The 18,578-nt window shown below is 46.0% G+C and overlaps 1 protein-coding gene across 3 annotated transcripts in view; it reads left to right on the plus strand.

The window, feature by feature from the left end:
* LOC138647839 (transcription factor 20-like) overlaps nt 1-18,578 on the plus strand; it is a 421,475-nt gene that overhangs the window by 395,609 nt on the left and 7,288 nt on the right. The window lies entirely within an intron of this gene.

Consider the following 18,578-nt stretch of genomic DNA (forward strand, 5'->3'; position numbering starts at 1 on the left):
GGTACAATAACCTTTATCAAGCACAGTGTAACACATGTTCCAACCACCATTATATACAAATAGCACCACCCCCTATTTAGCGGTACACCAATAGGGATACAGCACCATACTGAAAAAAGACATATACATATAAATACATATCAAAATCATATTACAAATACTTTAACAATGACAATATCTAATCTAACAAAGATCTACTAGCTCCGATCGCTCTAATGTCAGAAATCCAGCCCACAATAGCACAGAAAGCTTCCCCACCTTACAGTTGTAAACAAATGACGTTCCTCCAACAGACATGCAGCATTCCCCATAACCAGGATACCAGCCAACCCCCAAGATGACCTCAGAATGGCTGCTGTCCAATCATATTCACAGTTCCTTGTCATGTGATCGCAAAAGTTCCAGCATACAGAGTGTATTACTGCGCAGGTCCAGTCCTCTCTCCTTGTTGTCCTGACGAAAATATCCACTGCGCCTGACTGAAACGGCGTCCGTGTGGGACCAAATCAAGAGTGGTACTGCGCAGGCTCCAAGTCCTCACCAAGCGCTCGTATACTTTGAAAGGCAGAGGCAGCAGTGCACTTGTCCCACATAACTCAGGTGCATCGTAGAATAATCAGACATCTGCAGATGTACTTTACTAATGTCTTTACTTCCACAGTAATAGAGAATCCAGCAGCACAAGAGTCTGTTAGCATTAAACCTGGAAACTCATGATAAAGAAGCAATGATAGCAAGAATGCTAATAACCCAGAAAAAAAAAAAAAAAAAAAGGGCACAGGCAAATCTATATAGAACAGCACCAACACATCAATAATAAATATAAGCATATATATAGAGAAATCGAGCATTTATCATATTATCACAATCTTATACATATAAAAAACACTTATCTCATTATACGATGTGGATAAAAGGCTAAGGAGATATTATACATGTCTGTAACCATACCAACATAACCAATAGCCTTCTCTCAAGGAAAAAGGCAACAAAATGATGAAGGAAAAAAGGAAAGAAAAGGGGTATAGCAGCACATTTTCAAAAGTGAAGAACACTATTGCATATAGAGGAGAACGTCTATTATATATAGTCCAAATTACTTGGTCGGCTGAACTCCCAAAGCGAGCAATCATCAATACAAATAGAGTAAGTATACTACAGCTCATAAAGAATGAGACTCCTAAAACAAGAATAGAAAAGTATATAACATAGTTAAAAACAATATACTAAAAAGGATACTGCAGAGAATATAAAACGGATGCTAAAGACAACAGCTCTGTTGGTACTCTATGTTCATTCCCCTAGGATGCAGGGTGTCAAGCTCAAAAATCCATCTCAGTTCTTTTCTCTTCAAAAGTGCAATACGGTCTCCACCCCGTTGCATCACCGGTACATCATCAATAACTCTGTATCTTAATTGGTTGACTGAATGACCCATTTCGTGAAAATGTCTCAGTACAGGTAGTGCCAATATTTGAGTCCTAATTGTACTCTTGTGTTTGCTGATCCTAGCCTTGACCTCCATTGTGGTCTCCCCCACATAGAAGAGACCACAAGGGCAGGTCAAGACATATATCACAAAATTGCTCCTACATGTGTACCGTTTCCTGATCTCATATCTTTTACCGGTATAAGGATGACAAAACGAAGCCCCCTTAATCATATTACTGCAAGATGCACAGCCTAGGCACGGAAAGTTGCCAAGACTAGGTTGGCTCAATGTCATTTGTAGGTCTCTCTTGGAACTCCCAATATCAGATAAAACCAATTCATCTCTCAAGTTCTTATTCCTCCTATAAGAAAACAATGGAGGTGTTTGAAATCCGGCAACATTAGCGTGGCCCCTGCTCAACAACGGCCAATGCCTACGTATAATGTCTGAGACCCTAGAACTCATGCCACCATAAGTGGTTACAAAAGGGATTCTTTTATTCGACTCAGCCCTTTCTTTAGGGGCCAAAAGATCTTCACATCTAACGGTCAAAGCCCGCTGTTTAAATTTCTCAAGGTCTACCCTCGAGTAACCCCTTGATAGAAATTTCCAGCACATTTCTTCTAATCTATCATCGATACGAGTTTCACATGACACAATCCTCCTCACCCTCAACAGTTGGCTCCAGGGCAGGGACTCAACCATCCTACGTGGGTGTGCGCTAGAAAAATGCAAGAGGTTATTCCTATCCGTTTCTTTAACATAAAGATCCGTATGTAAACACCCTCCAGACTTGTATACACAGGTGTCAAGAAATTGCATCATATCCTGAGAACAATCCATAGTGAATCCGAGACCAGGATGGATATTGTTCAAATAATGGAAAAAGAGATCAAGATCATCCGTGTCACTATCCCATACCAGGAAAATGTCATCAATGTAACGCCGCCAGCCCCTAACATGACCCCAAAACCGCGAACCGTACACGTGTTCGCCCTCCAGGACAGCCATATAGATGTTAGCATAAGTGGGGGCCACATTGGACCCCATGGCTGTCCCGCGGCGCTGCAGGAAATAATCATCACCGAAGAGAAAAAAATTCCTCCCCAGGATGAACTCCAGCAGCGCCAGGACGAACTTAGCACAATCCGGAGCCATGCCGGAGCCAGCGAGCGTCACACTGACCGCGGACAATCCCCTAGTATGTTCAATGGAGGTGTACAGGGATGATACATCGAAGGAGACTAACCACGTGGAATCAACCACATGTATACCTTCAAGAGATTGAATAAAATATCCTGTGTCCCTCACAAAGGAAGGAGCAGAAACCGCAAAATCCCTCAGCAGACGATCCAGGAAGATGGCCACTTTACTACACAGAGACCCCCTGCCCGACACAATCGGTCGACCAGGAGGTCTCTGTAGATCCTTATGGATCTTGGGGAGGGTGTACAGAATTGGGACTACAGGGTGATCAACCTTCAAAAACCTAGCCAGTTTCACATCAATCAGGCCAATACCCAGGGCCTCCTCAATCATTGTCTCCAACTCAAGTTTGAAACCCTGAGTGGGATTTGCACGTAACCTTTTATATACATCAACATCAGCAAGCTGAGACCTTATTTCACCGATATATTGTGAGGTATCCATCACCACCAACGCCCCGCCCTTATCGGCTGGCTTGATGGTGATGGATTTGTTCCTCCTTAGTACTCCAATTTCTTTACGCTCAGCATAAGATAAATTAGATTTACCTAATCTCAATTTACTTTTTCTTAGCCTGGCTATGTCAGCCTTGACAAATTTAGAAAAGGTCTCAATAACTGGATCATGCTCAGGAGGAACAAAATCACTCTTATTGTAAAGGCCCAACTTGCTGAGTGAAAGGCTATCTTGTGGAACCAAGGACACAGGTTCCTCTTTATCTGAAAAAAATAGTGCCAATCTCAACCGTCTAAAGAAGGAGAATAAGTCATTGTCAAGATCAAACCAGTTGGTACCGTCAGTGGGACAAAAAGATAACCCCCTAGACAATAGCTTAACCTGAATATCCGAAAGAGAGAGTGAGGATATATTTACCACCAAAGATGTAGAGGCATTCATTTCATCCTCCCCTTTTCTCTTTTTGGATTTCTGTACACTGATTCCGTCCATGTGGTGTCTGTAAAAAAAAAATTTCTTGGATCCATAGTCTTGTATGGGTGACTGTCATCTGTGACACCTGATTTAAAAAAAAGCCTCGTCTATGTGATTTTTTTTTTTTTTATGCAAACACTGGTTCCTCAATTAAAACTCAAAATAAAAATGGATACATGAGCAGCCCAATAGATTACAATTGGCATGTGTTGAATGTGTGAAAAGCATGGACAGAGCACATACTTGAAAAACACATGTTTGAGACCTGTGTAACTCACAGCTTCAGAACATACAGCCCTACATGTACATCGGCGCAGGAACAGGATTTGTGCCCATGCCATTCGCATCATGAGCCAACTGTAATACTGCTGAGCTCCTCCATCATCTGTTGGAACCAAAGCAATCTGTGGCCCCAGCAGATTGAACATCGGACTGACTGGAGTCAAACAGTACTATGTATTGTACGCCATCTAACAGTGTGATCACAAGTACTAACGGACTGCTGTGTCAACCAGAGGCCTAAAAATGTCTTCCATGTCTGCCTTATACTGAGGCTTATTGGACCCTCCTAGATGCATCGCCTCTTTATAATTTGAAGAGTGTGTTCTCTGAAGTTACCCCTGGAAAATATTTATTTTTCTTCTGATCCTTGTTGATCCTCAATTTTCTTTTAAGGGAATTGTAAGGAGCGTTTATGACATTCCCTTTGTACTGTATGTAGAGAAGGATTTATTTTATATGTATGTTTTGGTAAACAATGCACTTTTGTTGTTATTCTTCTTAGGCTGGTTTCACATTTGTAGTTGTGTACGCAGCGTTTCTTCCGCAATTATCCGCATGCGTCGTGTATTCCTATATTTAACATTAGGAACGTATGTGTCTGCGATCGTTTGCGTTTTGCCGCGTTTGACGATGCACGCGTCGTTTCGTCGTTTGCGGTTTGGCGCGGTAAACGCTACATGTAGTAATTTTAGAGGCGTCAATTTGCCTCCTAGAAACGTATGCGGTTGTTAGCGGAAGGAATGCGGCAAAAAAACGCATTGCTGTCTTTGTGAACGCATGCGTTTGCAAGCACATGCGTTTGCTTGCGTTTGTGAACGCAAGCATTGCACCACAGGAAAACATGTTTAGACACTGATTAGCCACCCCCCACATACAAAGTGATAAAGGGAGGGAGTGGACATTTGCAGGTCACTACTCAGCAGACTGGGAACAAGAGCAGACTCAGCAGACCAGACACAGGAAGAAATCTACACTCTGAACAATGTGAGTATATGCTAGCCAATGTCTATATTTTCTATTTTCTGTCTCTATATGTCCTACTAATTTCTGCCATTTATTTCCTTCTGCATGCATCAGAATGTCATCTTCTGAGGAGGAGGAGCAACGGCCTGGGCCTGCACAAGCCGAACATGTCAGTGAAGTGAGTACTCACCTTCTCAGATTGGTAAGTATTCACTGTCACATCAACACATATGACAATTTGTTTTTCCTTTTTTTAGAGCACTTCTTCCGCTGAGGCTGAGCAGGAGCAGCAGAGTCACGGTCAGGTGGCAAGGCGGCAGTGTGTACGTATACGTGACTGACTGTTTATTGTATCCTCACTTTACTATTGGATGTTCATTTCTTTACTTTCCTCTTTCTTTCCCTTTTTCTTCTTGACTCCTTTTGTTTCTTGACTTTCAATATTCATGCCAGTTTTCTGTGTCTGTTTTCTTTCTTTTCCTTATGTTAATGTATCCAACATTAATGTCTTTATTTTTTAGGTTCCAGAACGGTATGAGGACCTCATTGAAAATGACCTCCTAATCTCCCTGGTCCATGAGCGAGTCCTGTTGTGGGACATCGGGGATCCGCAGCACTCGGACAACGTGACGATCCGGCAGCTATGGAATGAGGTGGCCAAAGCAATGTGGGATGGCTGGGATAACGCCCCGACTCTGGTTCGAAATGCATTTTGTAAGTATTGCAATGCAGTGTGATGCAGCAGTGATCTTGGCCGTGATCACACAACTGTGTGTGTGATGAGAGAAACTCTCAGGAGTTTGTCTCATCACACACAGTTGTGTGATCACGGCCAAAAGTCCATTGTCTAACCATTCTTTTTGTTTTTTTCAACAGTGCTCAAACTCCAAACACGTTGGCGTTCAATGAAGGATCGCTTCAACAAGGACCTTCGTCAAGAGAGACGGGTTCCTAGTGGTTCTGGAGCAAGGATCCGAAAATATAAATACCACCGCATTCTGGCATTTTTGAGTCTGGTCCTTGCCCAGAGAACGTAAGTATTATTTGGGTGTATTAGGTTGCGTTGTATTGCCATAATCTGTGTGTTTCTATCAGGAGTTGGCATTTTGTAAATGTTTGGTATTAATTTTTTTTTTCTTCTTTTTTCACAGCACATGGAGCAGCACTCTTGACCCTGGTTCTGGAGCGGTCCTTCATCAGACAGCCACAGACCCGTCCCAGCCATCCAGCAGTGTTGCAGCAAGTGGGCCTGCCATAGTAACTGGAGACCAGGAAGCTGGTCCATCAGGTGTTCCTCTTTCCCAGTCCACTGCCTCTGGCCCTTTTTTTTTTTTGGGGGGGGGCTCTTCCCAGCAGCGGCAGAGAGCCTCGGACAGGTCACTCATGCCCGAGTTTTTGCACTTGAGCTCGGTTTTTCATGATGGACTCAAAGCGATGGGTGACCGACTGGATACTGCCATTAGCCATATGAATACACGTATCCAGCAGGTTACCAAAAGCCTTGACCAAGTAAAATCCGACCTCCAGAGGCCAGCACATCATTTTTTCAATCAAATTGAACAGGGCATGTCGGAACACCTTACTCCTGATCTCCAGCTTATTGTCATGCAGGCCTGCAATGCTGCTTACATGCAGGCTAATGCAGCAGAGTCGGTATTTTCAGCAGACCGTGGTGGCATATCCACCTGTGCCTACACTGTCACGCTTGACCTCAATGCCGACCTTTGCTGCATACCACTGCACGGCCACCTCCATTCCAAGCACTGCCAGACACCACTACAGCACCACCACCATGCCGAGTGCTGTTGGACAGCCCACCGCCACCACCATGACAACTGCTGCTCCTGCTTGGACCTCCTCCACTGCCACCACCATGCAGCAGCAGCAGCAAACGGACCCTGGCATGGCCTTCCCCACCACCACCATGAAGCAGCAGCCGGACCCTGCCATGGCCTTCCCCACCACCACAAACATGCAGCGGCACACGGACCCTGGCAGGTCGGCCACCACGGCCAGGCCGCTAGAAATGTGCCCAACGAGACTCCCCGTACCGCAGTGCCGATCCCAAAAAGGGAAAGGAAAAAGAAACAGAGTACTATCGCTATGCCTCCCCCCTCACCTCCCAATGTGTCTGTAATGTCTGGTTTGTCTCATCCTTCCAGTGTGTCTGCCCTTTCCACGCGCAAAGCCCCATCCCCGAACTGCCAGACCCCAGTAATTTAATTGCCCCTTCTCCTGCCACCCCTGCGTTGTCCACAGTTAGTCAAGCTTCACAGCTACATACCCCCCATTTCCTGCACTCTACCCCAAGCAGGCGCAGTTAATTTTTAATTTTTTTTGTGTAAAAATAAATAATAATGATTTTTGCCCCCAATAATGTTTGGTTAATTGTGTATTTCCCCACCAGCAACACACACAGTGCGCCGAATAAAACACTGCAGCGCACACTTTATTTTTTTGCCACCTCATAGCTCCAGTGGTTAGTGCGGCAAGTACAACACTGCAGCTTTGTGTGTGTTTGGTATAGAGATATGAGGTGGCCCAAAAAAATACTTGTATTTTCTCCATAATCTCTTCCTTCTGCTTACTCTGTGACTTTGTGTTGCAGACTGAAGAGAAAATGGCGGTAATACAAAGCAGAACTATACTCAACAGGTCATTTGTCCAAAAACTCATTAGTTATGACACCCGACCTGGTGAGTAGAGAACTGCCTTGTATAACCTCCATTTTCTCTTCTGTGTACGTAATCTATTTCACACAAAGTAAAAGGATGATGGAGGTCATACAAGGCATATATATACTCCCCTGGACATGTGTCAGAAATAGTGAATTCATGAGGCTGTGATTTGTGCATCATGAATTCATTATTTCTGACACCTGACTTGAAGAGTATAGATCTGTTTTGTAAACAGCCATCGTCTCTTCAGTCTGTGTCCAATAGATACTGCAGAACAGAATCAGGACGCAATAACGTCAACAACCTTACCACTAACAACCTAAGTGGTTTGTAGAGGAAATACAAGATAACAAAACACGTAGTTCATTAATAACAAATATTAGTAACATTTAAAACATAACTGGTATAGACCCAAACCCAACAGGACATTTTACACAATATTGTCCTGCCATGCCACACGTCCAATATCAGAATCAAAAAAGGCAGCAAATTGGTTCCGCATGTGGCCAACTTCAACAGTTGACCGCAGCGGGTGATGCTGGTAATCTGGCAATGGGTTTGCAACTGGTTCATCCAGTTCAATGTTGGGTCGCTTCTTAGCCATAATATAATTGTGGAGAACCACACAGCCTTTGACCACCTCATCGACTGTCTCCATTTTTAGATTAATGGCTGTTGCAAGAATGCGCGATTTTGAGACTAGAATCCCAAAGGTACACTCTACTGTTCTTCGGGCCCTGATCAGTCTGTAGTTAAAGATCCTTTTAGTGTGGTTCAAGTCCAGACTGGAATATGGCATCAGTAGGTTTTCACACATCTGAAAGGCCTCATCACCAACCATAACAATTGGCATCGGTGGGCCTTGAGTGTTGCGGAGGGGTTGTGGCCGTGGAAAATTAAAATTTTTGCCATACACACGTTGGCCCATATCAGAGCTCTTGAAAGTCTGGAAATCGTTGCCACGGCCAAAAGCTCCAATGTCCACGGCGATGAAGCAAGAGTCCGCATCTGCTATTGCCATGAGCGCAACAGAAAAATATTTTTTGTAGTTGAAGTACTCCGATCCAGTTCTGGCGGGTTTGATAATGTTTATGTGCTTTCCGTCCAAACAGTTGGGGAAATCACACACACTCCAGAATTTCTGCTTCGCCTCATTGGGGGACACAGGACTGTGGGTGTATGCTTATGCCGCCAGGAGGCTGACACTAAGTAAACTTGAAAAAAAGTTAGCTCCTCCTCCGTCGTATACACCCTGACACTGGCTACTGACGACTCCAGTTCATGCTTAGTGTCTCAAGGAGGCACACCTCTGGGTCCCGGATCTTTTGGACCCTGGTTCGTCATCACTTCATATGGATTGAGGGGGCGACGGACCCTTTTGAGGATCCGATCTCCCCAAACCAACAACAGGCAAGCACGTGCGAAATTCTCCACGTATCCTTCCCCGCGTCGTGGGATCCCTTACCGGACTTGGCCCTGACCACCCTGAGGTATTTAGACCCTGGGCTGTACAGGTGCCCTGTGATGTCCGTGTGTCCCCCCTATTTCTACACCTCTGCTCTGCTGCAGTGATAGATGGGGTGATAGACTGTCCCTCTCCTTATCCTGGCAGATAATGGAGCCAGGGTGCCCACACCGTCATTTGTCTCCCCCTGCTGGATTTACGCCGGGGGTACTCAGCCGGCAGTATGGGGGGAGTAGAGAAAAAAAAAGGGGGGTGGGTCCTTACAAGGCGCAAGGCATCTTTAAAAGATGCTGATTTACCTGGCATCCCTCGGGCGGTTTTTTCTATGCGACGGTGTTCTGGCGGCGCTGTGCGGCAGCTCCTGCTATAATTATCATGCATCGAGGCGGTGCGCCCGGCGCCGCTTCTCCGACGCTGCGGCAGGTATTGCCGGCGCCGCGGCCTTCCAGAGGCTTTAGGCTCCGGCCTGGCCTCCAGCAAACACTTCCGGGTTGTTCTGACCCGGGCTTCCTACCAGCAGACCGCACCGAGAGGCCCCGCCCCCTCCGGCGCATCCACTGGTGGCTATCTGATCAATGCATCCTTAGATGCTGCAGACTGTGCCTCTTTGGCTGCGGCTAACACTATCGCCATTAGAGGGGCTCTCTGGTTAAGAACATGGTGGGCAGACTCTACCTCTAAAAAATCGCTCAAAACCCTTCCGTATCAGGGGGGTCGCTTATTCGGAGAGAAACTGGATCAGCTAATTTCTGTTCCACAGCAGAGGGTTAGACAACCTTTTCGTTGCCAATTCCAGGCCTGTTTCAGACCCTTTCGTAATGCTAGATGGGCTCCAGCATCGGGCTCCGCTGCACAGGGTCGACCCAATCAGGATCGAGACACTCGGGTCTCCTATACGGCCAACCACGGGGGAAGAATGCGTTCCCAGTCAACTAGATCCAGAGGGTCTAGGACTCAGAGGTTTTCGGCCAAGTGACTGGAGGCCTCCTCTGAGCACCTCCAACAGAGTAGGCGGACGTCTACTTCTGTTTCGCCTGGTCTGGCTTCAGGTAATCCACGACCGATGGGTGGGAGAGCTCATATCTTCAGGTTACAAGATAGAGCTGGTCTGTCAGCCTCCTCCCCGGTTCTTCCCATCCCATCTTCCCAGGTCTGAGTCCCACTGACAAGACCTGTTCAAATCCATAGAGTCCCTTCATCGCAGCGGAGTCATTTCTCCTGTTCCAAGGGAAGAAAGGTTTCAAGGGTTTTATTCCAATCTTTTTGTAGTGCCCAAAAAGGACGGAACAGTAAGACCTATCCTAGATCTGAAACTTTTAAACAGGTTTGTCCGCGTTCGTCACTTTCGGATGGAATCTCTTCGGTCAGTGATTGCTTCAATGGAAAAGGGAGAGTTCTTGGCCTCAATAGACATTCAGGATTCCTACCTACATATTCCCATTTTTCCTCTTCATCAAAGGTTTCTCAGGTTTGCTTTAAACAACCTACATTTTCAGTTCACGGCTTTACCTTTCGGGCTGGCTTCCACCCCCAGGGTGTTCACAAAGGTCATGTCAACTGTGGTGTCCATTCTGCACTCCCGTGGCATAGTAGTCTTGCCATATCTGGACGATCTCCTGATCAAGGGGCCGACCTTTCAAGCTTGCAGGGAGAATGTCGGCATTACTCTGGACTCTGCTCGTTTGGGTTGGCTAGTAAATTTAAGAAAGTCATCCCTACAACCTTCTCGGAGGATCTCTTTTTTTAGGCATGATTTTCGATACCTCTCGAGCCCTATCAATCCTTCCGCAGGACAAGGTCCTAGCCCTTCGACGGGAAGTGAGGAATCTTCAGCAACCGTACCCTTATTTGATCTGGTCTTGCATGAGGGTGTTAGGAAGAATGGTGGTTTCTATAGAAGCAGTACCATTCACGTAGCTTCATCTTCGACCTCTCCAACAGGTGATCCTAGCAGTATGGAACAGGAATCCTCTCCCTCAACCGCAGATTTCGGTTGTCTCCCCAGGTCAGACAGGCTCTCTCATGGTGGCTAAACAGCTCATCCCTACTCGGGGGGAAGCCCTTTCCCCCAACCAATTGGCTGGTGGTCACAACAGACGCCAGTCTCCTGGGTTAAGGAGCTGTGTTTTTTTCACCACACAGCTCAAGGGTGCTGGTCTCCTCTGAAATCAGATCTCCCCATCAATCTCTTAGAAATTCGGGCAATTCGACTAGCCTTGCAGCATTTTCACCATCTTCTGGCGGGTCGCCCTGTCCGAATTCAATCGGACAATGCCACAGCCGTGGCATACATAAATCATCAAGGGGGCACCCGCAGCAAGGCAGCCATGCAGGAGGTAAAACAAATACTGTTCTGGGCCGAGAGAAATCACTCTGTGATTTCAGCAGTTCACATTCCGGGCGCAGAAAACTGGGCGGCAGATTTTCTGAGCCGTCAGGGTTTAGCGTCCGGGGAATGGTCTCTCCAACCCGAAGTATTTCAGCAGTATAGAAAAATGGAGACAAAAAAAGCGCAAATAGGGTCTTATCCCCAGGATTGTTTCTAATCAATAGTGAGAGAACTGCTCACCTGGTGGTACACAGTACAAGCGTGTAGTTTGTCAGCTGCTGCAGATCCACAGGTCGGGGCTGCGACCTCTCAGAACCGTGTTAATAAATGAAATGTAGATTAGATTACATCCGCGCTGCTGCGACAAATAAGAGATCCAGATATACTTGTAAGATGTTCGGATGGTTTATTCAACGCGTTTTTAGAAATTTTAGTATATTATTCCTTCCACCCTGGAATCTGAAAAATAAGTGAAATTTTAGTATATTGTTCATCGATTATAATCATGACATTAATGATTTACATATATGTTAAAAATAGCTTGTTTCTATATAATACGGCTTTATTTGAACTTTGACACTTTCTGTCACATGCCAGAAGACTGCTTGGCGCCATTATTTGAATTCAGAATGTATATAAGTGGGGCAACAGTACCACGTGTCATATCTTTGTGTGGAAACTTCCTGAAGTAGAAGCCATGAGCTTCGAAACGCGTTGAATAAACCACCCGAACATCGTACAAGTATATCTGGATCTATTATTTGTCGCAGCAGCGCGGATGTAATCCACATTTCATTTATTATAACGGAAGTATTTCAGCAGATATGCCATCTATGGGGGACCCCGGATGTGGATCTAATAGCGTCCAAGGGGAATGCCAAGGTACCCAGGTTTGTCTCCCGGTACTGAGACCCACAGGCATTCGCCATGGATGCGCTAGTACTAACTTGGAACCAGTTCCATCTCTCTTATCTGTTCCCTCCTCTGGCATTACTCCCGAGGGTTATCAAGAAGATCAAGTCGGAAGGAGCGCCTACTATTCTGATCGCCCCGGATTGGCCGCGTCGGACCTGGTATGCGAACCTAGTACAGCTTCTCACCGGGGTTCCATGGTGGCTCCCCGATCGGCCGGATTTTCTATCTCAAGGGCCGATCTACCACCAGAACTCAGGGGTCCTACGTTTGATGGCATGGCCGTTGAATCTTGGGTTTTAACTCAGGCAGGGTTCTCCCAAGAGGTAGCAGATACCATGATCAGCGCACGCAAACCCGTTTCGGCCAGAATTTATCATCACACTTGGAAAGTTTTTCTCTCATGGTGTAGAGAGCGCGCGCTGCCTCCTTTGCGTTTTTCCGTCCCAAATATTCTAGCCTTCCTCCAAGCAGGCCTGGATTCAGGGCTTGCTCCAAGTACTCTTAAAAGGCAGATTTCAGCCTTATCGGTCCTTTTTCAGCGTAGGATTGCTACTAGCCGTCAGGTCAGGACTTTTTTTCAGGGAGTCGCTCATAAGGTCCCTCCTTATAAAACTCCTTTGGAAGCTTGGGACCTTAATTTGGTCTTAAGGGCCTTGCAGGAGGCTCCTTTTGAGCCTCTTCAAGATATTTCCTTGACTGTCCTTTCCTGTAAAGTCGTATTTTTAGTGGCCATAACTTCCATAAGGCGGGTATCAGAGCTGGCAGCCCTCTCTTTTCGTACTCCCTTTCTACGTTTTCATCAGGACAAGGTAGTGCTCAGACCAGCACCTTCCTTTCTTCCGAAGGTTGTTTCCTCTTTCCGCATTAATGAGGATATAGTTCTTCCCTCCTTTTGTCCAGCACCTACGCACCGTATAGAAAAAGCTCTCCATACGTTGGACCTAGTGAGAGCCCTGAGGAGATACATTTCCCGGACAGCTCCTTTCCGCCAGACAGATGCTCTGTTTGTCCTTCCGGAATGTCGTAGGAAGGGATGCGCGGCCTCGAAATCTACTCTGGCCAGGTGGATACGAGCGGCCATTCAGGAGGCCTATCGCGCCAAGGGCATGATGGTTCCGGCTGGAATCAAGGCTCACTCCACTAGAGCAGTGGGGGCTTCCTGTTGTGAATTCTGCTCTTGGGCTCCCTCCGGTGGTTGTAAGTGGCACTTTTGTGAGTTCTGCTCTTGGGCTCCCTCTTGTGGTTTCTAGTGGTCTGGCTGCTCCTTGGAGTTAGCTGTCATCAGCTGCCTCCACTTATTGTCCGCTATTTAAGTCTGGCTCTTTCTTCAGCCTGTGCCTCTTGTCAATGTTCCTGGCTGGATTCACATCTCTGCTTGGATTCTCCTGGTTTCCTCACCAGTTCTGCAAAGATAAGTTCTGGCTTTGCTCATTTCAGTCCACATGTTGTGGACTTATTGTTCTGTGCATTCTATATTTGTCCAGCTTGTCAGTATGGATTTTTTCTGTTAGCTGGAAGCTCTGGGAAGCAGATTTACCCTCCACACCTTTAGTCAGGTGTGGAGATTTTGTAAACTCTGTGTGGATTGTTTTGTAGTTTTTATACTGACCGCACAGTATCCTTTCCTGTCCTATCTATCAAGCTAGACTGGCCTCCTATGCTAAAATCTGATTTAATTTCTGCGTCTGTTATTTTCCCCTCCTCTCACCGTCAATATTTGTGGGGGGCTATCTTTCCTTTGGGGATTTTCTCTGAGGCAAGATAGGTTTCCTGTTTCCATCTTTAGGGGAAGTTAGATCTTAGGCTGTGCCGAGCGGTTTAGGGAGCGTCAGGTACCCCCCACGGTTATTTTTAGTTGCGCTGCTAGGTTCAGGGTTTGCGGTCAGTACAGATACCACCTCCTTCAGAGCTTGTCTCATGTTGTTCATAAACCACCAGATCATAACAGTACAAGTGGCCAAAAATGAATTAAATGTATCTCAAAAGAAGGAAAAGAAAGTTCTGAACCATTTTTTTTTCTGTGCTTTGGTTTGTCTTTTTTTTTCCTCTTGATATATGGGAGGTTCAGGATCTATGTTTTGGCTTGGATGTTCAGGGTTTGTTTTCTCGTGTGGATCAACTTGTTGCAAGAGTATAGAATATCCAGGACTATATTGTCCAGACTCCGGCTTTAGAGCCCAGAATTCCTACTCCTGATTTGTTTTTTGGGGACAGATCCAAGTTTTTGAACTTTAAAAATAACTGCAAATTGTTTTTTGCTTTGAAACCCCGTTCTTCAGGTGATCCCATTCAGCAGGTGAAAATCATCATATCCTTGCTGCGTGGTGATCCTCAAGACTGGGCTTTTTCTCTTGAAACAGGGGATCCGGCATTATTGAATGTAGATGCATTTTTTTCAAGCGCTCGGATTATTGTATGACGAACCTAATTCTGTGGATCATGCAGAAAAGACCCTGTTGGCCTTGTGTCAAGGTCAGGAAGCGGCAGAGTTATACTGCCAGAAATTTAGAAAATGGTCTGTGCTCACTAAATGGAATGAAGAGGCTCTGCCTGCTATTTTCAGAAAAGGTCTTTCTGAAACCCTTAAAGATGTTATGGTGGGCTTTCCTACGCCTGCCGGTTTGAGAGAATCTATGTCTCTAGCCATTCAGATTGATCGGCGTCTGCGCGAGCGCAAAGCTGTGCACCATATGGCAGTATCCTCTGAGCATAGTCCTGAACCTATGCAATGTGATAGGATTTTGACTAGAATAGAACGGCAGGAATTCAGACGTCAGAATAGGCTGTGTTTTTACTGTGGTGATTCGGCTCATGTTATCTCTGATTGCCCAAAGTGTACTAAGAGAGTCGCTACGTCTCTTACCATTAGTACTATACAGCCTAAATTTCTCTTATCTGTGACCCTGATTTGCTCATTGTCGTCCTTTTCTGTCATGGCATTTGTGGATTCAGGCGCTGCCCTGAACTTAAGTGACTTAGAATTCTCCAGGCGCTGTGGTTTTTCCTTGCAGCCTTTGCAGAGCCCTATTCCTTTGAGGGGCATTGATGCTACACCCTTGGCCAAGGATAAACCTCAGTACTGGACACAGATGACTATGTACATGGCTCCTGCACATCAGGAAGATTGCCGTTTTCTGGTGTTGCATAACCTGCATGATGTTGTTGTGCTGGGATTTCCGTGGTTACAGGAACATAATCCGGTGCTGGATTGGAAAACTATGTCGGTGACTAGTTGGGGTTGTCGAGGAGTACATAGTGACGTTCCTTTGATGTCAATTTCCTCTTCCCCCTCTTCTGAGGTCCCTGAGTTTTTGTCGGATTTCCAGGATGTATTTGATGAGCCCAAGTCCAGTTCCCTTCCTCCACATAGGGACTGTGATTGTGCTATTAACTTGATTCCTGGTTGTAAGTTCCCTAAGGGCCGACTTTTCAATCTGTCTGTGCCAGAGCATGCCGCCATGCGGAGCTATGTTAAGGAATCTCTGGAGAAAGGGCATATTCGGCCCTCTTCGTCACCATTGGGAGCGGGTTTCTTTTGTTGCTAAGAAGGATGGCTCCTTGAGACCCTGTATTGATTATCGTCTTCTTAATAAGATCACAGTTAAATTCCAATACCCCTTGCCTCTGCTTACTGATTTGTTTGCTCAGATTAAGGGGGCTAGTTGGTTTACTAAGATTGACCTCCGAGGGGCATATAATCTTGTTCGTATTAAACAGGGTGACGAATGGAAAACTGCATTTAATACGCCCAAAGGCCATTTTGAATACCTTGTGATGCCATTTGGGCTCTCTAATGCTCCATCTGTGTTCCAGTCTTTCATGCATGATATTTTCCGCAATTATCTTGATAAATTCATGGTCGTATATTTGGATGATATTTTGATTTTTTCCAATGATTGGGAGTCTCATGTGAAGCAGATTAGGATGGTGTTCCAGATCCTTAGTGATAATGCTTTATTTGTGAAGGGGTCTAAGTGCCTATTCGGAGTTCAGAAGGTCTCTTTTTTGGGTTTTATTTTTTCTCCCTCGTCTATAGAAATGGATCCTGTTAAGGTCCAAGCTATTCATGACTGGATCCAACCCACATCTGTGAAAGGACTTCAAAAATTTTGGGGCTTTGCTAATTTCTATCGCCGTTTCATTGCCAACTTTTCCAGTGTGGTTAAGCCCCTTACTGATTTGACGAAGAAAGGCGCTGTTGTGACGAATTGGTCCTCTGAGGCTGTTGAGGCCTTTCAGGAGCTTAAACGCCGATTTACTTCTGCCCCTGTCTTGCGTCAACCGGATGTTTCTCTTCCTTTTCAGGTTGAGGTCGACGCTTCTGAGATTGGAGCAGGGGCCGTTTGGTCTCAGAGGGAGTCTGATGGTTCTTTGATGAAACCATGTGCTTTTTTTTTCCAGAAAGTTTTCGCCTGCGGAACGCAATTATGATGTCGGCAATCGGGAGTTGTTGGCTATGAAGTGGGCGTTTGAGGAGTGGCGACATTGGCTTGAGGGAGCTAAACACCGTGTTGTGGTCCTGACCGATCATAAGAATCTGATTTACCTCGAGTCGGCCAAGCGGCTGAATCCTAGACAGGCTCGATGGTCCCTGTTTTTCTCCCGTTTTGATTTTGTGGTCTCGTATCTTCCGGGATCTAAGAATGTTAAGGCTGATGCCCTCTCTAGGAGTTTTTCGCCTGATTCTCCTGGAGTCCTGGAGCCGGTTGGCATTCTTAAGGAAGGGGTGATTCTTTCTGCTATCTCCCCTGATTTGCGGCGGGTGCTTCAGGAATTTCAGGCTGATAGGCCTGACCGCTGTCCAGTGGGGAAGCTGTTTGTTCCTGATAGATAAATAAATAAATAATAATCTTTATTTTTATATAGCGCTAACATATTCCGCAGCGCTTTACAGTTTTGCACACATTATCATCACTGTCCCCGATGGGGCTCACAATCTAGAATCCCTATCAGTATGTCTTTGGAATGTGGGAGGAAACCGGAGTGCCCGGAGGAAACCCACGCAAACACGGAGAGAACATACAAACTCTTTGCAGATGTTGTCCTGGGTGGGATTAGAACCCAGGACCCCAGCGCTGCAAGGCTGCAATGCTAACCACTGCGCCACCGTGCTGCCCTAGATGGACAAGTAAGGTAATTTCTGAGGTTCATTGTTCAGTGTTGGCTGGTCATCTTGGGATTTTTGGTACCAGAGATTTGGTTGCTAGGTTCGTTTGGTGGCCTTCCTTGTCTCGCAATGTGCGTGCTTTTGTGCAGTCCTGTGGGACTTGCACCCGGGCCAAGCCTTGCTGTTCCCGCGCTAGTGGGTTGCTTTTGCCTTTGCCGGTCCCTGAGAGGCCCTGGACGCATATTTCCATGGATTTTATTTCGGATCTTCCTGTTTCCCAGAAGATGTCTGTTATCTGGGTTGTTTGTGACCGGTTCTCTAAAATGGTCCATCTGGTACCTTTGCCTAAGTTGCCTTCCTCCTCAGATCTGGTTCCATTGTTTTTTCAGCATGTGGTTCGTTTGCATGGCATTCCGGAGAATATTGTTTCTGACAGAGGTTCTCAGTTTGTCTCTAGATTTTGGCGGGCCTTTTGTGCTAGGATGGGCATTGATTTGTCTTTTTCTTCGGCGTTTCATCCTCAGACTAATGGCCAAACTGAGCGAACTAATCAGACCTTGGAGACCTATTTGAGATGCTTTGTGTCTGCTGATCAGGATGATTGGGTGTCTTTCTTGTCGTTGGCCGAGTTGCCCTTAATAATCGAGCTAGTTCGGCTACTTTGGTTTTACCTTTCTTTTGTAATTTTGGTTTTCATCCTCGTTTTTCTTCTGGGCAGGTTGAGCCTTCTGATTGTCCTGGTGTTAATTCTGTGGTGGACAGGCTGCAGCAGATTTGGACTCATGTGGTGGACAATTTGACATTGTCTCAGGAAAGGGCTCAACGTTTTGCTAACCGCCGTCGGCGTGTTGGTCCTCGGCTTCGTGTGGGGGATTTGGTTTGGTTGTCTTCTCGTCATGTTCCTATGAAGGTTTCTTCTCCTAAGTTTAAGCCTCGGTTTATTGGTCCTTATAAAATTTCTGAAATTATTAATCCGGTGTCTTTTCGTTTGGCTCTTCTTGCCTCTTTTGCCATTCATGATGTTTTCCATAGATCTTTGTTGCGGAGATATGTGGTGCCCGTTGTTCACTCGGTTGACCCTCCTGCCCCGGTGTTGGTTGAGTGAGAGTTGGAATATGAGGTTGAGAAGACTTTGGATTCTCGTTTTTCAAGGCGGAGGCTTCAGTATCTTGTCAAGTGGAAGGGTTATGGCCAGGAGGATAATTCTTGGGTTGTTGCCTCCGATGTCCATGCTACCGATTTGGTTCGTGCTTTTCACTTGGCTCGGCCTG

The sequence above is a fragment of the Ranitomeya imitator genome, chromosome 8 (genome assembly GCF_032444005.1).
Source record: "Ranitomeya imitator isolate aRanImi1 chromosome 8, aRanImi1.pri, whole genome shotgun sequence".
Lineage (NCBI taxonomy): Eukaryota > Metazoa > Chordata > Amphibia > Anura > Dendrobatidae > Ranitomeya > Ranitomeya imitator.